This window comes from Cololabis saira, chromosome 2 (assembly GCF_033807715.1).
Source record: "Cololabis saira isolate AMF1-May2022 chromosome 2, fColSai1.1, whole genome shotgun sequence".
NCBI classification, from domain to species: Eukaryota; Metazoa; Chordata; class Actinopteri; order Beloniformes; family Belonidae; genus Cololabis; species Cololabis saira.
The window spans coordinates 7,402,682-7,414,746 of NC_084588.1; the positions used below are offsets into that span (position 1 = coordinate 7,402,682).

The following is a 12,065-nucleotide window of genomic DNA, read 5'->3' on the forward strand; positions in this document are numbered from 1 at the left end:
GTTATGCAAAGGTTGTGATAAGAGCATAACTCCAACAGTCTTTGCCCATTTTCGTTCAGCCGGCCAACGCCAAAGTGACCAATGCTGCAGGGCCAGGAATCGTAATCGTCCCCGGTTCGAGCATTGAAGTCCCCGAGCATGAACAAATGTTCAGTGTCGGGGATCTCTCTGACGGTGTTCTCCGGCTCCTCGTAGAACTCATCCTTTGTCTCGGAGAGCAGATAGCAGAGTATGGGAGCATAGATGCTCAGGATATTCACCGGGCCTGAGGATGTTGATAGGCGGAGAGAGAGGATCCGAGCTGTGCCTTTTGATGGTGGTTCAACTGAAGTCAGTATGGTGTTTCTAACTGCGAATCCAATTCCATGTATTCGATGTTCCTCTGGTTCTTTTCCCTGCCAAAAGAATGTGTAGTCCTGTTCACGGAGGCTGCCATTTGATGGAAGTCTTGTCTCCTGAAGAGCAGCAATGTCGATGTCGAGTCTCATAAGCTCCCGATTGATGATAGCTGTTTTCCTGGAATCATCAACCTGAAGATATGACTGGAAAAAATGGTCTTTTATTTGAAAGACACAAAATACAAAACAATGCTGTGCGTTTGCCCTATTGTTACAGTTTGTAATGCTTTATAACTGTTTAGGTTTTAAAGAGAAAGCCAGGCCAACCATTTTCCACAAACTGAACTAAAAGTAAATGTCAGGTTTGCATTATGCATCTTCAGTTTTATACAAGTAAAAATATTTTGCCACAAACTCTCATGCTCTCTCTCTTTGCTCTCATGTATGATTTGACTTTTTTCTTTTCCAGAAATTTAACAACTAAAATTAAATAAATAAATAAAAGTAAATAAATACATACAATTTTACATCATAAAAAATATTGATTCATGCTCACCTTATAAGTGTAAGAAGAGATTTATTTTTGTTAAGACGGTTATTTTGGTAATTCAGGGTTCATTATTTTATAAATATATTCTTTATATTCTGATGTAAATCAGGGACTATAATTACACTAGTCAGTTTATCTGTAGTGCTTAGTATGTTTTAGATTGGGCGGAGTGATACGCCACAGTATGGCATTAGGTGCTGTGTTGATATTCTGAAATCCTACACTGTTGAGTGGACATTAAAGTACACTCGAACTCGGAAGAAGTTGCTCCCGTGTTTATCCTACTAAAAAGGTTTCATTTAATAAGGTAAGGCTTAACTCTACACCAGCCTTACATAAGTAAAGGTTCAGAGCTCAAAACGGGACCGCAAAACGGTACTAGTTTCTTCTGAGCGGAGTAAGATTTTGGTCCGCGGGTCGAGTCGCAGTCAGCACGCGCGGTCGGATGCGCGTTACTAGTCAACACAATAGATTATTATTAATAATCCAATATCGCGATACCGTTGGTCACCTCCACGACACGTTTCGTGACGTTTTTGTGTCGCGAAATTTCGTGGCACGATATATTGTTACACCCCTATTCAGCATACATACATATTCAGTGGCCATTTCAATGTATAGTGGCTTTATCCCGATTAACAGTTGAGTTCTGCTCAGCCAACAGAAAGAAGGCAGAGGCCTGCAAAACGGGTGGAGGGCCACAGCCCCCACCACTGACGTTTGCCGAAGAGCTGGCCCTGAGCCAGAACACTGGAAGACCAGTGGCTCAAGGCATTCCTGGAGGGAGCTCATCTGAGCCACTCACCCCCCAGGACACAAGTGCTTACATAAGTTGTAAGTGTGTGCCCCCACGGAGAGGGATTCGGAGAAGCCTACAGAGGTAGTAGACACTATACATCTCAATATTATGTATGGTAGCCACTGATAGTTCTCTTACCATTCACATTTCTTGACATTCCTGTGTGGAAGTTGGAGTTTGACATGTACACTGAAGTGATGTGAATAAATAATGAAACAACCTGCACATTCTTATCCTTTTTAACAGAGCGTGCCTGGCCACTACCAGGAGGAGGTTATATCAACCTCTGCAGCACAGATTGACACAGTGAGATGATCAGTAAATATACCAGGCTACTTCTGCATGTAACTGCAGAATTTAATGTCATCCTTATGTCATCTGGTTCCACAGTTACCAGTAAAGGAGCTTTACAGACTGCATCTGATAAAAAAAATATGGCAAAAACAGACAAAGAAATGGCAAAAATGGACAAGGAAATGTCATATTTGGACCGGCAGATCAGAAAAGCAGATCTGGAAATAGAAATACTCGAACACAGATTAGAGGTGGGTGCATGGGAACAGGTGAAATATGTTGATTGTTGGAATAATATAGGCCTATGAATACTGACTGTTGCATTTGTATTTGTAGGAAATAAAGAAGAAATGAAAAGTTGTTGAAATGTTGTCTTTATTTCACAGTTGAAGCTTAATGCCTGAAATGGTTCTGGCAGATTGTCTCGGACCGCTCTTCCATCCTGGACATCTGCAGGGTGGATGGGCTGGTCTTCCTCGGGGTCATCCATTTATATGGCAGGGTGTTGCTCTGCTCTAATAGTGGCAATATTATGGAGAACAACACATGCCACTATAATGTCACAAGCCCTCTCTGGGGATACCCTGAGTCTACGCAGGCACTGGAACCGGGATTTTAAAATGCCTAATGTCATTTCTACCCGGGCTCTAGTCCTGCAGTGGGCCACATTGAACCATTGTTGGGGGCCCGGCTCAGGGTCAGGGTAAGGGGTCAACAGAGAGCGGATGCATGGTTACCCTCTGTCCCCAAGCAGGTAGCCATCAAACTCTCCTGTAATAATATAGTGAATACATTTTGAGTGTGTTAAAAGAGGGAGACAAGGGAATGATATTTGGACAAAGCTTTACTTACCATGTGCAAATCTGTTGCTCAGGGTACACTCACGATATATGCGTGAGTCATGTACGGAGCCGGGCCACTTGGCTTCAACATTTGTGATGACGTTCGCAGCATCACATATGATCTTGGCAGTGCAGAGAATGAGACGTTAGTCGCAGTATATTGTGATGTATAGTCTCTGTTATTGTAAGACAGTAGTCAATGTACCTGCACAGTAATGCTGTGGAGGACTTCCTATTCACATAGTCTCCTTCATTGATGGAAGGAGCAGTGATGGGAATATGTGTGCCATCAATGCAGCATATCACATTTGGAAGCCCTGCAAAATAAAACCTAATTATTGATCCCAGTCAGAGGTAGCAGCAAAATGTCATTAACAGAATATCATTTGAAATATCATCACCTTCAACAGAATTATTTCTATATCACTTCCTGCAATCCTGTGGAATTCCTCTTTGATGGCCCTAAGAGGTTTTTTTGCCCAGGGAAAACTACAAATACGTGTAGTAGGCGTTTCAGTGCAAGGCAAACTTTCCTCACGGCTCTACACGCAGTTGCTTTGCCAATATGTTCTGCATCACCAATGTTGTAGAAGAAACTTCCATTGGCAAAAAAACGAAGTGCCACACAAAGAATTTGCTCAGAACTGAGAGCACGTCCGCGGTTTGTGATGTTGGATATGTATAGCCGGAGAATGTTGTTCAGGTAAATAATAGAGCGTGACGAAAAACGGTAACGTTCTGTGAGGTACTCTTCAGGGAAAGAAAAAATATCCAGTCTTGGTCTTAACATCCTCTCCTGTCGTAAGGCATTGCGAATAATTTCGACTTTGGTTTCAATTGGATTCCGGAGGAAAGGACACCCCATGTCGGATAGCTGCTTCAGGCTCAGCAGGAGGGAGGAGTCAGACAGAAACTCAGGCTTTATTGAAGTAAACCTGCTAGCGAGCAGGTTAGGTTCACAGGGTCAGTTGCCATAGTAACTGACTCAGAGTTTGAGTTAAATCGCTTTCTGGAACTGAAAACTCCAGATTTTCCTGATCTCAGGCTTAACAAACTCAGAGTTTTCACTAAACCCACTTCCTGGAATACCCCTCAGGTCTCTAAAACTAAATCAGGACTAGGCTACTGCGATTATCCGTCCCCAAAACTGTGAGGTGAGCAGGTAGGTTAGTGAGCAGGTTTGTATGTCTGTGTAAATGTGTGTGTGCAAAGTGAAAACAAGACTTTACGTGAACTGCAATAAGAGTGGAGGAGGGAGGGCACAGCCATGCCACCCAAGAGACCAGAAGCCAACAAGGAAGAAATCCAAACCCAGGCCACCAGCAGCCCCATGGAGGACCAGAAGAGGGACGGGATGGAACCCCCTGCCAGCAAGCACCACTGCCTCCAAGCAAGCGACAGAGGGAATCCCCGGTCGGAGCCCCCATGACCACAGGAGGAGGCAGCCAGGAATCCCACATAAACGGACCAGGTGCCAGCCGAGCACCAGCCACCCGGCATAGGCCGATCGCGGGACCAAGACGTCCAACCCCTCCAGGCCCAAAACCCCCACCCGTCAAGAGGCCAGCCCACCCGGAGAGATGGGGCCACCCCGACAGTCGACGCTGGCAGGCCGAAACCCATTACGATGAAAGCGGGAACCCCACAGCCAAAGGTGTGCCCAGCTGCAAGGGCAACAAGGGGGAAGCGGGGAGGGGCACAGAGTGAGAGAACCCCCGAAACAAGGAGACACCCAGATAAGCCCAACAGCAAAGAGTCCCAAACCTAGGCTAGACAACGGACAGCCATTCACAAAGATACACTCAATGACAAAGACATGGACAATCATTTTCTCACCACTTCCATCTTCCCCTGGCACTGGCCGTGTGGTCATTGATGCATACAACAAACTACCTACCATGGACTGATAAGTACTTGGGTACACAGGTTTACTGACAGCATCATCTATCCATCCATCGTCCGCCGCTTATCCATTCCCGGGTCGCGGGGGCAGCAGCCTCAGCAGAGATGCCCAGACTTCCCTCACCCCAGACACTTCCTCCAGCTCCTCCGAGGGGAGTCCGAGGCGTTCCCAGGCCAGCCGAGAGACATGGTCTGTCCAGCGTGTCCTGGGTCTTCCCCGGGGTCTCCTCCCAGTGGGACATGCCTGGAACACCTCCCTAGGGAGGCGTCCAGGAGGCATCCGATACAGATCCTCAAGCCACCTCAGCTGACTCCTCTCAATGTGAAGGAGTAGTGGCTCAATTCCGAGCTCCTCCCGGGTGACCCAACTCCTCACCCTCTCTCTAAGGGAGCGTCCAGCCACCCTGCGGAGGAAACTCATCTTGGCCGCTTGTATCCGCGATCTTGTCCTTTCGGTCACTACCCAAAGTTCATGACCATAGGTGAGGGTAGGTGCGTAGATTGACCGGTAAATCGAGAGCTTCGCCTTTCGACTCAGCTCCTTCTTCACCATGACGGTCCGGTACATCGACCGCATAACTGTGGACGCTGCACCGATACGTCTGTCAATCTCCCGCTCCATTGTTCCCTCACTCGTGAACAAGACCCCGAGATACTTGAACTCCTCCACCTGAGGCAGGACTTCTCCACCCACCCGGAGAAGGCACGCCACCCTTTCCCGGTGGAGAACCATGGCCTTGGTCTTGGAGGTACTGATTCTCATCCCTGCCACGTCGCACTCGGCCTCAAACTGCCCCAGCACATGCTGAAGGTCCCGGTCCGATGAAGCCAACAGGACAACGTCATCCGCAAAAAGCAGAGACAAAATCCTGTGGTTTCCAAACCGGATCCCCTCCGGCCCCTGGCTGCGCCTAGAAATTCTGTCCATAAAAATTATGAACAGGACCGGTGACAAAGGGCAGCCCTGCCGGAGTCCAACACGCACCAGGAACAAGTCTGACCTACTGCCGGCAATGCGAACCAGACTCCTGCTCCGATCATACAGAGACCGGACAGCCTTTAATAGAGGGCCCCGGACTCCATACTCACCGAGCACCCCCCACAGAATGGCACGAGGGACACGGTCAAATGCCTTCTCCAGATCCACAAAGCACATGTAGACTGGTTGGGCAAATTCTCATGAACCCTCGAGCACCCTGCGGAGGGTGTAGAGCTGGTCCAGTGTTCCACAGCTGGGACGAAAACGAAAAAGACTTACAATGAACGTCAATAGGGGGCGGTATAACATCTTAACATTGTCAAATTACTTTTTCCTACAATAAAACCCCTGCTTCGGATGTGCCACTTACAGATGGTACATCTAATGGCTAGAGAGGGCTGGACTCAAGGACAGCACTGAGGCAGAAGGTTTAGTTTTGCACATCAATGATTTCAGCCATTCCTATTAGAAATACATATCTCTTGGACTTGTATGTGCATGTGCATATTTGCGGTGTTCAGATTTTACATATGAGACGTTGAAATAAAGCCTTAAAAAATATAACAAGACATATTAACAATAGTGACAATTACAAATGAAGGTCTGCTTTTAATCAAGCTTTCATTACAATTTAATTGGCTTTCAAACATTCATATATCAGAAATCCTTGCACATAGTTGACTTGATCAGCTGATTCAGAATAATGCTGCCCGGGTTCTCAAGAAAACTAAGAAAGTGGACCACATAATTTCTGTTCTGAGATTAGAACCAAACATGGAGAAGCAGCATTCAGCTTTTATGCTCCAGAGATCTGGAACAAACTTCCAGAAAACTGCAGGAACGCTGAAACCCTCAGTTCTTTTAAATCGAGTTGAAAGACAAGGTTTACAGCTGCCTTCGATGAAGTTATTTAAACTATTCTGACTTTAACTTTAAACTATGTTAATTTTACTACTCAATTATAACTCTGGCTTAAATCCAACTTTTTCATACTCTGCAACTGCACTGTAACTTTTTTTGCTATTTTTTTTCTCTCCTCTTCACTCTTCATATATTTATTATGTATAGCACCTTGAAATGCCTTGTTGCTGAAATGTGCTATATAAATAAACTTGCCTTGGCTTGCCTTGATGGATATTAATAGATATTAATACTATAGTGCTAAATTCCTGTGATCTATAGTTGTGAATTACTTATGAAAATTGAATGATTCAGAGTTAAGAATTTATATTTAGAATTAAACTGTCAGCTCATGAATCATAATTACTCAAAATCGTGGGATACATTATGATTCCTCCAAACATACAAGCATCTGGGATGGCCTGTCAAACAGATGAAACATATGTGGTTAGGTGAATCACAGTTCAGATCACAAAGAAGTGAAGGACCATCTAGAAATGTTTTAGCAACAAATCCAAGAGCCACTGTCTATGATGTCTATCGGCTTATATTTTTCCCCTTGGTGAAGGTAAGTTACACTTTTATGGTGGCAGCATTATTGCAGAAAAGTAGAATGTGATTTTAGAGAGACAGACGCTGCCTTAAGGACCACCTGACACATTCATGAATGTTTCAATAACAAAATATGATACCTGATTATGTACACATTATAAATGCATGGCTGTGGAAGAAGAGGGTATCTTATCTAATCTTTTCTTATATAATTTCATCTATATCTGGGCATTTTCTATTGTGAGCATGCTACCAAGTCCATGTTATATTTTAGATGAAAACATTCTCTTTTTTTAGCCCCGCCCCTTCTTCTGATTGGTCTATGTGATAGTTCCTATTTCCTGCAATAACTTTTGAATAGTTTGACATAAAGACACGTGGGTGGTATCATCGGACTCAGTTTTGAGTCCTTGAACATAATTGCTGCAAATTAGCCCCGTCCCTTCATCTGATTGTTCGATATCCGATAGTTCCTACTTTCTGCCATAACTTTTGAATGGTTTGATATAGAGAGTCTTGGGTGGTGTCAGCCGCTAAATGTCCAGGCCTGAAGACATCTACATGCAAGTCATACAAGCGCTTACACTGCCACACGCCTGAACGTGCACAAGGGTGCAAGGGCTCGTTCATCGCTGCTTGCAGCTTTCATTTCTTATTGTTTTTCTTCCAAAATGATAAGACACAAATACAAAAAAGTTATAACATTAGTTGCTGTGTGTCTGTTTTAAGCTGTGTCTTTGTTTTATTTGTTATGATTATCCACAGAGTTAGTCATTTTCAATAATTGAGAATGTCATTGTACATCTTCTTGATGCATATTTATTTTTTATTTTCCTTTCAGAACTTGTCTAATTAGAATATGTCCTTGATCTATTATTTTCTCCTCAAGAAGAGAAAACTGAAGTGTCAGCTTCACCTGCTGCTCACTATCTGGAAGAAGTCTGCCTATTATCAGCCTGTGGGCTTGTAAATTTGAGTTTATATTACTCTGTTACACCTTTCCTTTAATCCTTGTAACACTCTGTGTGTGTGTGTGTGTGTGTGTGTGTGTGTGTGTGTGTGTGTGTGTGTGTGTGTGTGTGTGTGTGTGTGTGTGTGTGTGTGTGTGTGTGTGTGTGTGTGTATGTGTGTGTATAAGAGAGAGAGTGTATGTGTTGTAGTTATGATGAATCAGAACTAGGCTGTGAATGGCAGGAAGCAGATTGCTTCTGCCAGTCTACATAGAGAGAAATATTTATATCTCTGTACCACTGCAACATATGCTAATCCTTCAATCTCCTCAGTACACAAATGCAATGACATACACACTTGTGTACACCCAGACAGAGACACCTTCCACACAAGCCGGGTGCAGCATCTGTAAGCAGTAGACACAGGGCAGTTACATGTTCGTCTTGTCTCCAAGACCGTCAGCCTTTTGCTATGATTGATCACCTTTACAGTATGCTCACTGTGTGTATGTCTGCGCATGCATGTGTGGGGGCTTGTTCAACAAATCAGAACCGTACTAGGCCAGAGCTGATGACCCATTTCCATCAGGCTCACAGATGCATCTCACAGCAATAGGTCACTAAAAACCCTCTGTGGGCCCTGGAGGTTTCCGCCAACTTCTATTCATCATAAAACATGGTTTTGCCTTTGTTTTCTTATAGTATAGTATTCATCCATGTGTTTTTCATACCTGCTTTACCATCCTGCAATGGCTGGCACTGCTCACTAGAATTGGTGGTTCTCTTCCTTTTCCAAACAGATGTTTTACATGGAGTACATGATCATTACATGAAATTGCATGGGGGGAAAATAAACCAATTACAGAAATAGCACAATTTACAGTACAACTGTGCCAACAGCTGATTGATTTTTAAAATGGTGCTTTAAAATGGCATCCATCACTGATAAATTCCCTTTCTACAGTGACAAAACAAGGAGATCCAGTGTACTAAATTAGGTATAATTCGGTGCAATATGACTTCCATGTACTAACTGGAGCAGAGAGCTGAAAAAAAGACGAAACAGTGAGCCACAGCAATTTCAGCTATAACAGAAAATGGTCTAGTATCACTTACTTGGCAAGAATTTGCATACCAAATTTCAGCATATGAATGTGGTTCAGCAGTAAATTAAGCGTTTTTCGGCAATGATGATGTGTACTCATCAAGTTATTAGAGTCAGACCGCCACAACTTCCACGCTTAAGGATGTGGAAAAACTTGGCTATGATAATGACTGCTCTAAACTTCATGCTGTTTCGATTTTAAGAAAATAAACATTGTATATTGTCAGAGTGTAGGCTATGGTACCCACACTGGCCAAACACCATCCAGCCAACCTGCGAAGGAAACTCATCTCGACCACTTGTATACATGACATTGTCCTTTTGCTTATTATTCAAAGTTTATAACCATAGGTGAGGGTGGGAGGGTAGATTGACTGGTAAATCAAGAGTTTTGCCTTATGACTCAGCTCCTTCTTCATCACGACTGTCCAAACACCAACTGCATGACTGCGGACGCTTCACCAACCCGTATGTCAATCTCACGCTCCATCTTTCCCTCAATCGTGAGAAAGACCCAGAGATACTTAAACTCCTCCACTTGAGGCAGGACCTCTCTACCTACTCGGAAAGGGGACACCACCCTTTTCTGGTGGAGAACCATGGCCTCGGAATTGGAGGCGCTGATTCTCATCCCAGACGCTTTATACTCATCTGCATACCATCTCAGCACATGCTGAAGGTCTTGGCCCGATGAAGCCTACAGAACAACGTAATCTGCAAAAAAGCACGTTTTTGCCTCTAGGACTGCCAAAATTGCTTGGCCTGCCAGTATCCATTGACTGCGTCAGGAGTCTCACAGGCCAACATGTCCTGATAGGACTCCTTGAGAATTGAAGACTTCCCTGACAGAGGGCTCAGCCAGATGTTCCCAACAGACCCTCACAATACATTTGGGTCTGTCCGGTCCGTCCAACTTCATCCTCCACAAGCATATCCAACTCACCAGAAGGTGATGATCAGTTGACATATCAGCCCCTCTCTTGATCCAAGTGTCCAAGACATACGGCCGAAGATCAGATGAAACAACAACAAAGTCTTTCTTGACCTCCAGCCAAAGGTGTTTGGTGCCACGGCACTGATGGACCCCAGTAGAACAATGAAGTCCCCAGTCGCACTATCAAGAACCCTTCCCAGGGACTCCAAGAAGGCCGGGTACCCTGTACTGCTGTTTGGCCCATGGGCACAAAAAAGTTTCACTGCCCTGAAGTGGCTAGGAAGAGACACTCTCGTTCACTGGGGTGAAGTCCAACGGATGGTAGCTTAATTGGGGGGGCTATAAACAGGCACACACCAATTTGGTGCCGCTCATCCTGGGCAACTCCAGAGTGGTGGAAGGTCCAGCCCCCTTTCGAAGACTTGGGTTCAAGAGCCCAAGCTATGCATGGAGGTGAGCAACCCTGCTGGGTCCCATGGGCAAAGACCCGGCCAGCAGGCGTTCGTGTTCACTGGCGAAACACAGTTTCATGTGATGCTCCAATACAGCAGATAAAACAGATCATTTTCCTATGTACCTGTCTAGTCCTCAATTCAACAATGTAATGAGTCATCAACATATCCAATACAGAATGGTGAAAGTAGACCTCAGTATTCATGGATGACATAACAACCTTGACCCAGGCAACAGAAGACTGCTCAGGAAGTTAGAGAAGAACATCAGTTGGACCCGTATGAAAATCAAACCATCCAAACACGCAGCATCTCAGTGGTGATGAGAGTACTCACTGACCTGCGATTCTTCATTGAAGACGATCCAATCCCTGCAGCATATCTGAGAAGCCTGTCAAAAGTCTTTGAAGGTTGTATGATGCAAACCTCAGGGATAATAGCCAGGTGAAACAAATACAAAAAGATGTCATCAGTGGCCTACGATCTATCGACAACATCCAACTACGGGGAAAGTTAAAGACCTGGGGCCTCATCTATAAAGCTTGCTTGCGCACAACCCTCACCCTCCCGTAAGAATCTACTTAAGACATGGGGAACTGGCGACGCATGCGGTGAGATGGTGAAATGCAGCCAGATACATGTCATACTCCCAGTGACTGCGTCCACATGCACTCAACAACCACTTTAAAACGCGAAGATTGGCAATAACACGAATGTGGACTGCATGTAAACATAGTCAATGTCATCACATATCAGACTTACAGATCCATTTACACCACCATAGATCGATGTGTTCCACGAGTAAGCCATTACGCAGGCATTTGCAGGACGCACATATATCATACTCCCATCCTCAAATGAGTGGTTAATAGCAGCGGTCTAATCATCTAATGATCAATCGTGACAAGGTGTGTAACAATCAGTCTAATTGCTGTGTAAGAATATAAAATGCACGGTGACAGCCGTGCGTAATGCTGCACAATGTATGCGCTGGCACTACTCGAGGACCACGGAAATGGTTGGATCAGGATGGAGAGACAATTCAGAGATCATGCATTTCCTGGCCCATGATGATGACTGGCTAATAACCCGATTTAGATTCCCAAGAGCAGTGCTCTTGGATCTATGTGCTGAATTGGGACCAGCTTTAGAGAGATCGACCCGCCGGAATCGTGCCATCCCGGTGCACCTGCAGGTGCTGACGACTCTCGGTTTCCTGGCAACCGGCTCGTACCAGCGGGAATTAGCCGACAGGTATGTGATTAACAATAAATAATGTTACATGTCCTGCCTAAAGCCCCATTTGAGGTACGACATAATAACTAAATTCTGTCTTCAGGTCTGGGATATCACAGCCGTCGCTGAGCGCAATAATGCCAGCCGTAATGGATGGCATTCTAAAAATGACCGGTTGATACATCGGGTTTCCCTACACTGTGGGTGAACAGGCCAACATTAAAAGGCAATT

The 12,065-nt window shown here is 44.9% G+C and overlaps 1 pseudogene; it reads right to left on the reverse strand.

The window, feature by feature from the left end:
• Nucleotides 1–2,471: 2,471 nt before the first annotated feature.
• Nucleotides 2,472–3,688, reverse strand: LOC133419059 (putative nuclease HARBI1; annotated as a pseudogene).
• Nucleotides 3,689–12,065: the final 8,377 nt, after the last annotated feature.